Below are 14266 nucleotides of genomic sequence, written 5' to 3' on the forward strand. Positions count from 1 at the left end.
GAGAACTGCAAGGCGAGCACATGTTTGGTTAACGGTGCAGTGAGGTGGCCGGTAACGGACACTGATGGTTAACTTTCGCACGCGCTCGGTCGGAATTCAGTGTCCGCCGCCACGTAACCGCACCACGACAGACCGCGGAATCGCGCTGCAACGAAGGGTGCCCTGTAACGTAAAGTTATTCCATTTTGACTTTATTCCAATCTCCTGATGCCAAAGTTATGTAACCGCCGGCGCAAGCGTGGACTTTGACTCGTAAGGCTGTTTCAACAGCCCAATCAAACGTTCTTCTAATTTATAAGAGTTGAATTTTGTTTGATTTCAAAGCAAATAACCTTGCCTACCATGACAAGTTATCCTTATCTAATTGACTGGCGATATGCAAGGAGTGCGCAGAAGAGGGCAGGATTTCGGTGAGGCTGAGCTAACGCAGTGAAAGTAGATGACCGGGTGAGGAGAATGGTACCGGCTTCTCCGATTGGTCCGATTTGCCTTGCTTAACTTGCGGTGGCTCGTCTCGGATCGCGGCAGCGCCCAACGGGTCGTTAAAGATACCGCCAACACGGCTGCTCAGTGAAGATTTGGCAGAGCGAGGTCATACACATGCTGAAAGGGCTCGGCAAAGCTCTACTGCCAATGCTCGCCGGCAGCTCCGAGTGCGTAAGGCCGTAGAGATCAGTGCACAGCCATCTTCTGTTTCTTCTGCACGTATCCATAACCCCACCCACCACCCTCTCTCTCCCTTCTTTCTATTCCCCTTCTCCCTTCCCCCAGCGTAGGGTAGCCAACCGGACTCTTGACTGGTTAACATCCCTGCCTTCCTTATATCTCTATCTCTTTTGGGAACGCGGCCGGTTTCTGGCTATTCCAAGAAAAGTTAAATGTTGTTCGGTATATTAATGCCTCTTTAGTGCGTACTCGTCAGTTTGACGTGGGGAGTTTTTGCGGATTTGTGACGTCGCCTGACAGTCAGACCCACTTAGGCGTGGCCCAAAACATTTTAAACTATCGCGAAAGCCTAATTGTGACAAAGGGGTAGAATCGGCAAGAAATGTTATATTTTTTTTTCGGCCTACTCATGCATAATCAGTGTGTACACGCCATCTTGAGATGAGAAGTTTTCGCGGTTTTCGTGACGTCTCATGACAGACAAGCGAAAGGGGCAGCGCCCCCCATATTTTTCGCCAATCACAGAGAGCTAACGAAGGAAATGGAATCGAAACAGATTGGAATAGCTTTATGATATAGCGTCCCAAGAAGCCGGAGCGCCTGGGACTGCGCTCTCTCTCAAAGTGTGGGTCACGTGGGCTGAATGATCAGAGTGCATTAGAATGCCTTGTTTCGACCAGCTGACTACGCAGTCGCTTTTCTTGAGACAGCTCGAAAGTGACTGAAAAGCACCAGCCGAAGTTAACGCCAATCGCATTTTGTACAACACTTAGTTAACACAACATTTTCTAGATTTCTGGCAATATCAGTTTTTTTTATTATCATCCTTGTACAATGCGGGGGTTTCTTTGTTTATAAAGTCTATGTCGTACATTCAGGTCGGATAATCTCCGCATTAATGAAGAAAAGAGGAATTTTGACAACTCCGTCAATACTCTTGTACACTGTCGGCAAACCAGGTGTAGTGATGTTTTGATATACGGTATAATAGACAAAGTGAGCTCATCGTACACAGTCTCATGCGGGCAGGTAACGCGGGTGATTGTAGCAGATGCAACCAGAAACGTAACCTCTATGATGGTAACCTGATAACACTAAACATGGCACGTGCGACTGCGGATCTCCTTCTGAACCGGCTACTCCCATTCACCTTCATAATAATGAACTTATGAGGGAAATAGTCGAGGTATACCATAGGTGGAAGAAAAAATTATGAATCTAAGAACGAGTTTAGTATGCCCGTACCACCGTGCTGTACCGCATGGTACCAGAGGTACCACCGCACCATAGCGGTACCGGTGGTACCATACCACTATGCTGTGATTTTTTACCACTGTGAGATACTGCACTGTCTTCAAAATCGGCCCATGAAAATGGTTAGACTGTCACAAGAAATCGCAGTTAGTTCCCAAAGAAAGCTAACCGCATTAAAAAGGTTCGTGCATCAGTCACATCTCGATGCAATTATCAGGAAAAGAACGGAATTTACTTGTAATGATTCACCCTTCAGCATCAGGCCTGACCGTACTTTGCAAGTTTGTTTTTGACGTCCGGCGTTGGCGCGAGTGTGCGGCTGTGAGTGATATCACGCTTGTTATTGTTTTTGTATCAGTGACTTAGAGTGTAATGTGATGTGTTCGTTTGTCTTTTTGGTGTTTATTTCGTATCGTACATTTGTTTGGTTTCTCGCTCCGTGTTCCGAGTGCTCACGCCACTTGAGTGCGCACATAAAAATTGTTTTGCTTCTAAGGAACTCTTGAGTTGCGAGTTCAACGCCGGTCCCGTCGCTTCCTCAGGCCTGTGTCTCTGCGCTGCGTCTCGGAAGATGAAGTTTCATCAACTCGCCGAGACGTCAGCTCTGTTAAATTTCATGGCGCTGTGTCACATTATGCGCTTCGTTACACGTATCTCCATGTACTAAGAACCTGAGACTGTAGCTCAAGTTTTGACACACGGTACAACTTGAAAGAAGAGCAACAGCGTTTATGGATACCAAAGAACGTCAGCTGCTCACGTGAGCCCCTTTAAACCTGTGAAATACGCACACCGATGGGCGTAGTGAAATTGCGCATGTGCAACGCGATAATGAGGTGCATCAGTTCACGTTCACATTTACGTTTCAATGTTTCCGATGTAAATTCTATTTTCGCAACGTAGCTGTTATGCTATGATGCACCCTAGAAGTAAGTGTGTACATGTAGTTGCGTTGAGTTCGTTTTTATTTGCTTAAAACTACTTTCTTGCTTATTTTGTTTGCTCCTTTTCCCACAATTTCACTGAGGTGCGTGACTTTGCAGCATAAGTGACCATTATCACTCCTACGACTAAAAAGAATATAATCATTAACATCATAAAATATAAAATCAGGAGATACAATAACACAAAAATATGTGCGCCTTTAAAAAGTCTTACGCGAAGAAGCACTTCTTTGGGGTACTAGCGAAAATGCCAGAAACAGCTGCACCAAACAGAGTCGCAGCGAAGCGGACAGAGAAGTAAAAAAATATCAGCTAACACCTTTTCTCGGTGGGAATTGATACTTGAACAACAGCAAAGAAACGTCATAGCTGTCTCGAACAGGCTGAGTAACCTGTAGAAAAAAAAAGAAGGAAGAAGAAAAAAGAAAAGACAACTGAATGAACCTAGCAGCACTAATCCATTCGGAAACGTACATAACAGTCAGGTGTAGCTTCAGCTTTTCAACTGTTCATTTTTCTTCTTTTCGCTTCCTACCCTAGCTATAAATATAATGACTGCGCTATATGACCGGATTCCTGCCCCTGGGTTGGTCCCTAATTTCGCTTCTAAATTGTATATGGCGAGTTTGGGCGCAGGTTTTTCTAGGAACAGGACTGAGAGTCGTGTGGAAATGGTAATTTCTTAAAATTCAAGTCGGTGATATCGTGAACCGCAAATGTGTTGAACAGGTCAGGGTTCTCAATAAAGTAGAAAACAATAGCAGAGAAAGAACGCTGAAATAAAGCCATTGAGAGGCTCATAAAAACGAAACTTATGCTAAGGAAAAAGATGATCTAAAGAACAGGAAGAGGGGTGACACATTCGCCTCCATATTTTTGTCCTTAATGATGAAAAAACGTAAAGACTTAATAGCGCGAACATAACTTTGCCAGCACCCCGAAAAAGAAAGAAAGAAAAAAAAGGAAGAAACGTTGTCGTTTCTGTCTCATATATTTAATCTCTCCCCGCAAGAAATCGCCTTGTGGGACATGTCAAAGCTTCACGCTACGAAGCGCGGAGCAGAGATGCGCAACGTTAATTAAAACCGTCGCCTCCTCATCAGAACGTGAGGGGACATCAAACGCCGTCATTTTTCTTCGCCTCTGCCCAGTGGTTCGAGCGTACTTTTTTTTTTTTTCCGACCCAGGTTTCGACGTCACGCGGTCCCAGGACCCCGAGCCTTCCTCCCCACTTCCCATTCCCTCGTATCGGGAGCACGTCAACCAGGAGCGATTCCAGCGCCGCCCCCGGCACGCACAACAACACAAACTTCAAATACCGGGAGCACCAAGGCGGCGGCGCAAAATGTTGGTCATAGGAAAGAAAGAAGAGAGAGAGAAAAAGGGAGAAAAATATCGGTAATACAGAAAGGTCAGCGCGCCAAGCGGCCGTTCCTCCAGGGGACAGAAACAAATGAGAGTTCAAGGTGTTGCTTTCGGTATACACTGCCCTGTTTCGAGCGGATACCTATGAGCAGCGGTGAGGTTGTGTCGACGGGGAGCTCCGCGCTTAACGAAACACCAAGTCGCAGATAGTGCTCGCTGCGCAGGACTGCGCTCGCAATCGGCCGCTGGCGTCGGGGTGATTCGAATTTCCCGCGCGCGCCGCCTCTTTCGCGGCGCGCCCGGTGATTGGTCTAGAGGCTCCCGGGGCTGAGAAAGAGGCGGAGAGGAAAGGAAGCAGCGGAGGAAGAGGAGAGGGCGCGACGCCACTCTTCTCGCGTTCGCAGGTGAAAGACGTCCGAAGCCGGCGGCCACATGGCACTAGTACTCGACGGCCTCTCTGTGCAGGCGGCGGCCGCAGACCAACGCTCAGCCGCTTCGACCACGGCCAGTTCGCCGGGCGACTATCGTGCGGACAGCTGTGCCCAAAGTGCGCTGGCGTGAAGCGAGAGCGTGGCCCGGCGTGTCACGTCGTTTTGCCGGACGTTTTTGTTGGTGACTGGTCACGAGTGCAGGTACTTCTCTGTCTGGTGCGCGAGCGTGGTTTCTCATCGTCAGCCCGCGGTAGTTCCTTGCGTGGGAACGTTTTTTTTTTGCGCAGAGAGAGAAAAGAAAAAAAAGCTTAACGGAGGGTTAATCAGGCTTTGAACCGCACGCTTCTGTGGTGTAAGCGGAGCTCTAAAGTTTTCGTCGAAGAAACTTTACCGGCAACGCTTACATTCCATGTATGCGCGCGCGTCAGTGCCAATTAGCATTTTACTGTACACCTGAAGACCAGGTGCCGGCAGGCTTAAATTTTTCGTGACCGTCCAGCTATTACGCTTAGTTGTAGGATTTCAAAACCAGGAAGAAATAAAATCTAAGCTCAAAGACTGCGAAGAAAGCGCAAAGTGAAGCGAAAGTTCACATGAGATCATTCTCCACGCGCATTTCTTTTTCCCGAGTGCGGATGCTGTTACGGAACTGCTCGCTGGCTGCTATCCGGAGAAGCCGCCCTGCAAGTTTCTCCCTCTAGGATTGCTGTGCCCGAACGCCGTACTGCTCGCTACAGCAACTGTCAGCGCTTTCCTCTTGCGGACAGACGGTTTCAGCTGCGGCGGGCCGACAAAACTGCCTGGTCCGCCTGGTCAACCGCGTTTTTGCCGGCCAGCAGGCGTGCGAGTGAACCGACCCGTACGTAGCGGCTGTGCACTGCTGACATTCCGGGTCGTCATCGTGATGACACGTTGGTCGGACGCAGCAAGCGCTCCCGAAAGCTACTGCCGGTAAGTGACATGGCGCGACCTCCTGGCTTCCATTTACGGAAGCACGCCTGCCTTTCTTTCGGATGTCGTTCGAGACACCGAAGCGGTGTTCTCTGTATACGGATGCTCATACGAAGAAAAGTTCTCTGAGCACGCGCACGTGTTTATTTTAACCCAATACCGGTCGTCTATCGACGAAGCCAGCAGTGCCAACGCGGGTGGAGTAACCGAAAACGAGAGCGCATCTCAAAACATGCCTCGTTTTGAGATACGCCGTCGTCTTCCCGATTGGTGCGTGAGCGTCATGCTTCATGCCTGCAGCCGAGAATCCACAGAGGCCATGTCTTGCTGGAGCGTGCAGGTAGTTTAACAGCGTCCGCGAGTCACATTTTTTGAACGAAACTGAAAATATGTTCTTTTTCTTACATTTACCAACGTGTTTAGACAAGATGAATCGCTTAGGCAGGCCAGCAGCACCCCTTTTCTTCAGCAGAATTTTGCTCATTGATTCGTGGTTTCTATGCTGTAAATCGTTGCACCACGTCAACAATGAATATTCTTTGTGTCTTTAAATAATATCTGTGAGCAGTAAGTACAAAATAGTATAAGTGGCTCTCTCTCTCTCTCGATAAAAGAAAATAATTCATGCCTGTATATCTGCGAAGATTACCGTACTTTCTGATTGTTTCCAATGCACAGGTATCTTTCTCCAGCTGCTTTCTTTCTTTTTTATTATTTTTTTTTATTTTGCACGGGCAATCCAGATCGAAAATGCAGAAGCGCTGGATTATACTGGGCGGCAGTGATTGAACATTTGCATACACACGAATCATAGAGCTCTGTCCTGCAGAGTTGCCACCCTTTGGAAAAAAGAAGGAATCATAGTTGAGAAAAGTAACCTCAAAGTTTCATGAACTCTATGGCTCTTCAGCCGCTGGTTCGTATAAAGGGGCCAATATTACGCTTCGATGGCTTAGGCTACGCAGCCATAGAATCGAATAAACGAATTGCACACGAAGTGAATATCACTTGTTCGCTTTCGCAAAAGACCGGTATAATACAAGGCGGCCGCGTTGTGAAACATGAATGAACCTGCCAACGAATGACCATGACATGCTGTTGCAACGCGTAACGAATCTGTTGCTCCGTCACTTCTACTGACAGTCATTACCGTGCGTCAATTTCCAGTTTGTTTTATGCGCCTCGCACTGCAGCGACGTAGCCACCGAAGCTTATCGCGACGTTTAATCTATCGTAATACGCCAGAGGAAGGGTCGTTGTTTGCTCTTTCTTGTCTGCTTATCGATTAGCTGTTATCAGGCGCCGCTTTGCGGACTTTCTCTGCTCCGCCAAGCCGAAACCACGAAAAAATAAGGATACGAGTTGGACGTTATCTCTGTTTGTAACGGCGTGTTGTGGTTGTGCTATGATGGCTCCAGCGTGCACGCTTCCAGAAAATGCGCCCCGAGATGGATACAGCCACCCATGGCTTCCCGGAGCCAGCTGGGGAAGAGTCGCCAAGCCGCTGCAGTACTATACGTGATGAACGATTCAAAGTTAGGGTGCCGAGAGACGGGCCCACGCCATCAGCGGTGGCGCGTTCATGATGCCGCCCTTGTATCGCATGAGGATGAATACTCTTTAACTATAAGGTACGGCTGCTTCCATATGAAGTGGAAGGAGAAAGGCAGGAAGGTTAACCATGACATTGACGCTTTACTACCCTGAAATAGCCGAGGGGAAAGGGATATACAGAAAACGCGAGAGAAAAGTGTCAGAAGGTGACGCACGCGCAGACGCGAGAGCGCATCGCTGCGTGTTCAGGGGCGTTAGCACGGTCACAGTTGCTTGAGAACCGAAGCAGGGCTCTAAATATAGCTTTCGTGTGCATGACGCTAAAGACGCAGGGTCCCGATATCTTCTGTTCCGAGAGTGGTCTGTTGTTCAGTCAGCCTAAGTTAGTATTCTGATTATGTCTTTGGTCGTCAAAGGAAGGGCAGTGACAGGGGATATATTCGACAGTCTCGTCACAACCGCAAAATTACACGAGGCATCGCCAGCTATGGCGATTATACAAAAATTAAGCCTATGTGAACGCGGCACCGAAACATATACAAGACATAAGAGACGACTAGTTGCTTCATAAGAGTGAGGCTTTCATTGCTTCAGAAGAAGGGAAACGAAGGGCCAAGCGCCTCAGCGGATTATAGATTTCTGGCGGAAATTTTCTTGCCGCCACTTCGCCATAATGTGCCGACATGCTCGCCGTATTGGGCTCACTTTAACGCTCTACCATTCCTCAGTGGCAGATTTTAATGATGAATATATCGAGCGCACATCTTACAAAAGAGAACATGACAAGAGGTCTGCGGAATGCGTGCAAAGGCCGATCCTGCAGAAGTACCCTTGCGTCATCTGTGGATGCGCTTTTCGCGTGAGCGAAACGTCACTTGACGCGTTTTTATATCTTACGATAAAATAATTGTCCCATTTTGAAATCGCGCTCGGCTCTGCCGCAGTCCGCCACCATTGTGCTTCTCAGTGTGATGTCAACTAGGCGTATGAGCAGGTTCAATATCAAAACCGGCCGTAGATGAGCTTGACCGAATCTCTGCGGTCTGGTCCCGACTTTAAATTACTACCCTGTTTGACGTCACTCTGACACTGTAGCGAAGAGGGCAGTTTGCATGGAGTCAAGACGAGGAAACTACGGTTTGATGTATACGACGCTGTCGCAACCATGTAAGCGCTCCTTTAAGTTCCGCAAAAAGTGTAATGACCAGTCAGTCGTGTGATGACTAGTCACTCCGGAAAGAATGACGTCGAGGCTTGTGTAGTGGCCGAGGTGGGTCTCCGTTGCATTTCACACCTGTCATTATCGCACATTTAGAACTAGCGATTCCTGTGTGCTATGCTTATGGATCCGCAATGTTTCCTCCCAAACGCATCGTAATGTTGCATCCCAGCGCGGAAGGCCGGGTGATCACTGAATTTGCAAGGCAGGATCAAAGCTTCGCGATTGTGCCAAGAATGTGCTAAATGGGTTTCAAAATAGCGCAGTGCGCCACACTGTACCACATTAGCGTTATTTTCTCTCGCAATGTGAGATAAGGTCCACGTCATTACTACGTGTTAGCTGAATGTCGCGCCTTACGGGTGGGTCGGCATAGCCGCGATGTTACATGACCTATACTTAATCTAATAAAGCGAATCGGGTAGGTGTTTATCGTGTTGATTATGACATTGGCTGTTATTTGACCATGCTCCATGACAATCATATGTTAAGATCACTATTTTCGAAGTTGTAGCAATAAGCGTGTAAAAATAGGCATTCCACAATTTAGAAAGAACTAAAACAAAACAGGAAACTACATGGGCGGCGACTTTCAGACACAAGAAAGCGTTGAACATTTTCTGCTGTCAATTGGCGCTTTAGATGAGCGATCGCCCGCTGCCATCTCTCGCAACTGAATCGTTAGATGCAGACGCGCTCGTATGCTATTGTGTGTGTGTGTTTTTTTTTATAGCCACTGATGTGTCTTCGGGTCTTTAACTTCTTTTTTTCCCTCATGTCTTGCCTGCCGAGTTCGATTGCTTCAGAGAACCTCATTGAAATGTACGGAAGATGTCTATTTGCGGCCATGCGCTTAGCTCCGAGGCAATCAATATTGAATACGTATATGAAGTAAGGCGCGACAGTTGTCCATTTGTTTATTAGACATCGTGAGGAAAGCACAGCTATAGGACGGGACAAAGAAAACTTTGTTTCCTTGTCGCGCACTGCAGCTGCCAGGCCATTTAGCAATTTTAATGACAGATATGTTTACCGTCCGGACGCTACCTGACGTATGAGGGTGGTGAAATCATTCTAACCACCTGCGGTTCTTTAACGTGCACGGACATCTAAGCAAACAAGCAATTTATGGACATTGCGCCCACATCCTAATGCCAGCGCGTCTGAAGATTGAGCCCACGGCCTCGTGCTGAACAGAAGCCGTTGCCACTGAGCCACGGCCACTAGCCCGCCGGACGATATATATATATACGGTGGGGCGATCAAGAATGTCCCGCAGATATACCTTCTCGCCAACTCCCGCCATCACGTGCAGCCAGTGAACAGGTGACACGAGGTTGCGTCTTTTTCTCGTTACACCAAGAAACGAGCGAGATTCTTGTGCGGCAGGCAAAAACGCAGCGCCTCCTGCACGCGCAGCTCGCGTCGACGGAAAGTGCAAGTTCTTCTGCATATCGAGGTGCGTGTTTGCCGCGACACAACTGCACCAACGAGACTCGGCTTGAATTTTGCTGCCAACGATGGCAACTATCTCCGAAGCACGGGAGCCGGAACGCTCTGGCGACGAGGGCAGTGGTCGTTGCACTTTTGCGACATACTGTGCACATGCTATATTACGAACTGCTCCGCAATGCATTGCGCCAGAGCTACACTTACTTTCTTTTCTTTTTCTTTTGCTTGTCAGGAGTGCACCAGCCAGATTGTATGTGAGCAAAGCGGTTCCGCATATGGGCTGCATATAAAACTCCGGGTTGCATTCTCACCACTGCAGCGCGTGTTGAAGAGCGGTGAGAGTCGTCTTCTATTCAGCTTTAAACTGTATACAGAGGGAGCGGAATCACGCCCCCCCCCCCCTCCCCCCCCAGCGTAGAACGCTGAAGAAAACGAGCAAAAGTGCAAACAACGGGACGTAACTGAGACAGACGAAGCGCTGTCACGTCCTCTCAGTCACGCTCCATTGTTTGCGCTGTTGCTCGTTTTCTTCAGACATGTACTAACCGTCCCAAGTTAGCACTTTATTGCAGCAAAACACTGGCCACGCAAACTTTGAGTGACCCGCGAGCTTTACACAAATTCTGCACTTGTGATCTGATATCAAGAACAATCCAGAGAAAAACGCGCTCAGCTGCATCTGTCGTAGTCAAAAAAGGTGACGATGACCACGGGAGCACAGGGGCGTGGGCTGTCGATCATCCGGGAGCGATTGGGAAGATCAACGGCACGCCGTACTGCTCCACTGCCTCGGTAGTTTGTTGGCTTCAATAGATGCACACGGCCGCCTGCCGCCAACACGTACTATATTGGCCCATATTCACAAAGCTATTCGTAACCTAAAATGATTCTTAAATACCAGCACTAGTTAAACTGTTATAGCTGAGATATTAATGGTGAATGCGGGCGGCCAATGACAAATAGTTGTTACGGCCGAAAAGTATTAAGAATTTGGGCCCATAATCACAAAAAAAGTTCTTACGCTATATTCTTGCATTAACGACGGAGGTCATTCCAGGTAAAACAACACTTACGAGCAAAAAGCTTCATGAATTCTGTGCTCGAGCCAATTGTCCGCCGCGCTTCATTTCTCGCGAATCCTCGGCTGGCTGCCTATTCGAGCAGATCCTGACCTCTATGGACGAACGAGCGTGCGGCAGTGGGATGGAGCAAACGAATTGTATTGCGATTCGCTCTTGTTCGCTGTATTCCGCGCTGTATTCCGCGCAGTGTTCCGAGCCCACCCTGCAGACATCTGGGGTCGAATTCGCAGCTTTTCGTTCTTAAGTGCTCTCTGCCATCGGCTAGCCGCCTTCGCTAATAATATGGCTATCTTTGCACACAAGGCCTAACCATCTCGACAGAAAAATGTGCGTTAGTCGCTTTTACGCGAAAAGCGATGTCTGGTTATCCAGTGTGCATCAATGGCCAGCGTATCTCCTACAAGAGAAATCATCGGTTTTTGGGTGTCTTTGTTGACCGAGACCTCTCCTGGAGCCCTCAGGTTGCCCACTTGAAGAAGAAGCTCACATCTATGGTTCACGTTTTCAAATTCATCGCCGGTAAAGCGTGGGGATCATCAGTGAGCTCTATGCTACAGTTGTACCGAGCGCTTTTTATCGGCTTCCTACGCTATAGCTCTCCCGTGCTTGCTAAAACATGCAGATCAAATCTTCGAGCCCTTCAGAGCGTGCAAGCACAGGCATTACGTGTTTGCCTCGGCCTTCCGCGGAGCGCCTCAACAGCAGGAACAGTTATCACGGCTCAAGACCATCCGATCACGACTTACATGACCATCGACACGCTTAGGGCCCATATTCGCCACGTTTCACGGGTGCAATCAAGCTCTCTTGCCTCCCTGCCAGAACGACGACCACAGGCGTCATTTTCCAACGTGGTCAACATTCATAGTGCCTCCCTACCATCGGGGTTCACACCCTCGACACGTTCACCATCAGCGTTGTGGTGTTTAAAACAACCTGAAGTGCGCCTTTACGTTCCAGGAATAAGAAAAAAGACGGACATGCCCACTTTGGCCTTGAAGCAAGCAGCTCTCGATTGCTTGCACTCTTTCTACTCTGACCGAATCCACATATATACGGATGGCTCTTCCACTCAGACCAGCTCCACCGGAGCAGTGGTTATACCATCACGATCAATGAGCATCACATACAAGACTTCTCACGTGACATCATCGACCGCTTCGGAGCTTGTTGCCCTCCGAGGTGCCATTGATTATATTAACAACCAACCAACCAACCGACCGGCGCTGCTGCGATTTTTAAAAACGACAGGACTGAGTGACCGTCTATGACCCGGACTGATTGATAATCAGTGATAGAACAGAGATCTGTTGCTACGTCGGCGATATCAAGAGTGAACTTTCTATTCTTCTCTTAATCTCTCTCTCCCCTTTTTCCTTCCCCCAGTGTAGGGTAGCCAACCGGGCTCAGTCCTGGTTAACCTCCCTGCCTTTCATTAAATCATTTTCTCTCTCTCTCTCTCTCTCTCTCTCAATATGTCCAGCATCAGGATTGGCTAAAATTTGCTCTTACCACCAAATCTAGCGTAAAAGCTTTTTGTGAATACGGCTCCTGATAGTCAAGGGCCAAATTAACAAAACTTTTCGTTCGTATGTGCACTTTGCGATTGACTGGCAACATTAACATGTCCAGCATCACAATTGACCCATTTGTTTTCCTTATGAACAGTTCTTGCGTAAGAGCTTTCTGTGAATACGGGCCCCGACTTTTCATGTCATATGCTGTAAGGCCAAGATCTACTAGCATCTGAGCGCTTTCAGTGTCGCAAATTACTCGATAGTGCAAAATTACACTTGAGATAAATGTTCGGATGTTCGAAACTATTTGGTCTCAGACAGCGGGAATAAGGTACTTCACACTCTTCACTTGATAGGCGCTTGAAATTGTCGACGCTTACTCACAAACAAGCTCTTACGCTAGAACTGTTCGTAACAGCAGCTACCAGCCTATCACGATGTCGGACATATCATTAGCGAATGTTGCCGGCCAATGACAAAGAGGACTTACGAACGAAAAGTTTCGTGAATTCGGCCGCTCGTTCCCAGCACCTGAATGTCCAGCATCACTGCCTGTCCTTTCTTGTGAAGACCTATGGGCGAATGCCCGTACGACGCTTTTTGTTCGTGAGAGTCATCGGCTGGCAGCCTTCGCTATTGATACGTCCAACGTCGCGATAGGCTGGCAGCTGCCCCGCGGCATGTTGGCTGCGACATGCAACACGCTGTGCCAACATGTTGCACTAGCGCATAGTTAAGACACCGTTCGAGGAGGTCGAGTGCAACGCCAAACCTTGCTGTCGCTGTCAATGCTTCGACCTTCAGGTGAAACTGCCAAATGTGAGTACGGGCCAAGGTCCAGTACTCGGGTGCCGTGTGTTCGGCAATGGGGCCTCTCCTTCACTGTCCGTCCGGTTTCCCTGAGCCGTTGGGCCAGGCACCGGACAAGAGCGTCATGACGACGAAACCTTCCGTGGTGTTCCTAGTGACAATTCTGAGTTATATGACCTAGCAATTCTGGACCAAGGCGACCTTCTCGACATTGGTTGAGGACTTGGCGCCCTGGCTTCAGCTTAGCCATGTTAGGCAGCGCATTTATGTGAATTTTCACCAAGGTTATGTATTCCCGTCTTCGTAAGAATGGTGTTCCTTCTGCAAGTCAGTTCTTACTGCTAGATGTGGGGTTACAGTCCTTGAGGGCGGTGCCGCTCGGTACTTGTGTGCAGTTCGTTTCGCCAGGATCGCTGGCTCTGCTTGGTGGTTCGGATGGTCTGGCCTCGGTACACGCCATGCTTCTCCGCTTGGGGTGTCTGTGATGTAGCTTAGTGTCTTTTCGCAGCACTCGGACAATTTGCAATGCCCGAATCATGCTAACTTACTAGGTGCCGCTTCGGCATCATGGAATTGGGGAGCATATGCAAGAACGCAACCAGAAACCAGCGTACGTAAATACGAAACTCTTGCTACGTGTTTCCCATTTAATCTGGGCGTGGAAAAATCTAAGCGGGATGTCGTGAGGGAGCACGATGCACCGTCGGACTACCGCAGGGTCGAACGAGTTGGCATTTAACAGCTGTTTAGCTGTAATGGGGCCAGGAGCCGATATGTGGTGCAGCGTTAAGACCATATATTATCGCTTGTGGACGACAAACCTCTGTTGTGGATTCAGAGGTGTCTTAGTGATGTTTAGCAGCATAGTGAAAGGTTATCGACCAATGACAATATGTTCTTGCGAACCAAAAGCTCTGTGAATTCGGCCCCTGATAATCAACAGTATGCCTTTGTAGCGCTACAAGACAACGACAAGCGGGACAAGCTCGTCGATACATTTGTCGTGCCGCTCGCCGCTCGA

At 48.5% G+C, this 14266-nt stretch overlaps 1 protein-coding gene across 1 annotated transcript in view; it reads left to right on the top strand.

Annotated features, from left to right (window-relative positions):
• The first annotated feature begins 4658 nt into the window (after nucleotides 1-4658).
• The window catches only part of LOC119433970 (sodium-dependent noradrenaline transporter), a 193576-nt gene continuing 183968 nt past the window's right edge, over nucleotides 4659-14266 (top strand). Inside the window, exon 1 of the mRNA XM_037701262.2 lies at nucleotides 4659-5611. The gene's annotated coding sequence lies outside the window, so the exon portion shown is untranslated. The remainder of the gene's footprint in view (nucleotides 5612-14266) is intronic.

This window comes from Dermacentor silvarum, chromosome 1 (assembly GCF_013339745.2).
Source record: "Dermacentor silvarum isolate Dsil-2018 chromosome 1, BIME_Dsil_1.4, whole genome shotgun sequence".
Taxonomy (NCBI): domain Eukaryota; kingdom Metazoa; phylum Arthropoda; class Arachnida; order Ixodida; family Ixodidae; genus Dermacentor; species Dermacentor silvarum.